Source organism: Heliconius melpomene, chromosome 15 (genome assembly GCF_056956725.1).
Source record: "Heliconius melpomene rosina isolate 202511_hmr_F chromosome 15, ASM5695672v1, whole genome shotgun sequence".
Lineage (NCBI taxonomy): Eukaryota > Metazoa > Arthropoda > Insecta > Lepidoptera > Nymphalidae > Heliconius > Heliconius melpomene.
The window spans coordinates 6342334-6344543 of record NC_140403.1 but is presented as its reverse complement, the minus strand read 5'-3'; the positions used below and the strand labels follow the sequence as shown (position 1 = coordinate 6344543).

Below are 2210 nucleotides of genomic sequence, written 5' to 3'. Positions count from 1 at the left end.
TTCATATTGTTTAAATTTATTGTGCCTAAATTCAATGCGTGATTGAATTGAATCGGCAAATCTTTTAATTATTAAGAACTTTAATTGGAAAGAGAGTAGAGTATCTAGAATATAAATATATATAAACAAGGAACGGAGTGTATTGACACTAGGTTCCCCCTGCCTATCCTGCCGTGTGCGGGATACAGCGTGAAGCTGATTTAATTTATATTTTTTATGTACTTTTAATATAAGTGTATTAATAGTACTTACGTGGATTCTACAGCATAACAAAATTACCCGTGCATGTATTACAAGAAGTAATACCTATTTACTACGAGTCGGAAGCGATTTCTTTCCTGAGCCGATGTGGAACACGCAACAAGGGATGTACGAGACGTATACGTATTTATAATTTAACAATTGTGTACTCGTATTTTGTACTAAAATAAAAATGTTGGTGGTTTTTTTTAATTATCCTAATTACTTAATTACTAAAAATTCCGCCACTCAACACTCAATTCCTCCAGAATTCGGCGGAAAATGGGGAATCTTACCACTAGGTTCCATCTTCCTACCCTGCTCTGTGCGGGATACGGCCTGAAGTTGATTTTTACTAGGGCATGTGGAATAAGAACCTAATAACATCAAAATATCTCTTCGTTTGTACATCGTTTTATTTTTTAGAATATTATAGAGTTTTTTTATTATCCTTATGCGGTAATGCGGATATGGTGGGTAGACGGAGACGAACCTACTTTCAAGTTTTCGTGTTCCATTCCAAATTGTCTGCTTAATTTTCGAAATATTGTATGTTGAGTGAAGGAACTCAACCCCGTGTGTTGTGTTACCGTAGCGTAGAAATGATAATAACTGATTCCAATGAATGGGAATCGAACCCATAACCATTACATGTATAATCATACGCTTTACCGCTGCGCCACGATGACCTAAATCATTGAATTAATAAAATACAGGAGCAGAAATAAATAAAAATACATTCTTTTATTTGATACTGGTTTTCTTAAAAAAAAAAAATATTTCTATAGATACCTCAAGGCGAAATATGCGTAGCGAATTTCACAATTGTAATGTGAAGTATGTATGTATCGTCGTCAAACAAGACAATACATAAATATAAAATATAGACGCGTATTTTATCCAGTTTCAATTTTTTTTTATTTCAGGAAGTATATGAAAAACCAATGTTGTATTGTATTTTATTTCTACACACAATTAGTTACTGTTTTTTTTTTCTTTCATTACATATTTTTTTGTATTATTCAGTATACTTAACATGACTCTACGTCCCTTTTTGAACGGTGTGTGCCGGTGTCCCAATACATGCTACCGGGACGTTTAAATTTGGTCGGCCGAATCAAGTTTCACCGATTATCGCGCTACTTTATTTAAAATAAACGGAAGTATTAAACTATTTATTAAAGTAATACCAAAAAAAAGACATTCTCCTTTGTGTGTTTTCCATTCAACGTGACATTGGCGAAGTGATTAGTGCTGAACTGGCACGCTCGGATCGCCATAATTAAAGAACAACAACAACAACAACAACAATAAAAACAAAAACCACCATGCACTGTCCCGTTTTCAGTCAACTAAAGTCACGTTAAACACAGAAAATCCCGATGTCTAAGGTACTGTCTAGGTACCTACAACAAAATTCAAAATTATTAAAATTAATGAAAGATATTAATATATTCATATTTCATTATTTTAGAAATATAAATAGAATTAAATAATACTTTAACACCATCTGGTGATGAATAGCAAAACTACGTAAGCAACCTAAATGGTTCAGTTATTCATCAAACAGATGTCACCACATTACAGTTTAATACAAAATAACAGTAACTTTTCCCATAATTTTAATTATGAAGATATAATAAATTCGTAATATATATAAAAGTGTTTATAATAAATGACAATAAACAATAAATTTTATTCTAAATATTTTTTATTTATTACAGTTTTAGCACTTTTTCAATACATCCCGTATGGTCTAGTGGCTAGGATACCTGGCTTTCACCCAGGAGGCTCGGGTTCGATTCCCGGTACGGGAAACATCTTTTTGCCTTTCTATATTCATATTGTTACAATATTTAGTTCTTTTTGTTATTGTTAACGTTCATCATTACATTCGCGATATTTAAAACACATAATTATATTTTTAGTGTATTGAGACTATTAAGAACAGTCATTGGGCATGAAGTCTT

General features: G+C 32.0%; 1 non-coding gene across 1 annotated transcript; it reads left to right on the top strand.

Annotated features, from left to right (window-relative positions):
- The first annotated feature begins 1985 nt into the window (after nucleotides 1-1985).
- Nucleotides 1986-2057, top strand: TRNAE-UUC (transfer RNA glutamic acid (anticodon UUC)). The gene has a single exon. It is a non-coding gene; the product is annotated as a tRNA-Glu (tRNA).
- Nucleotides 2058-2210: the final 153 nt, after the last annotated feature.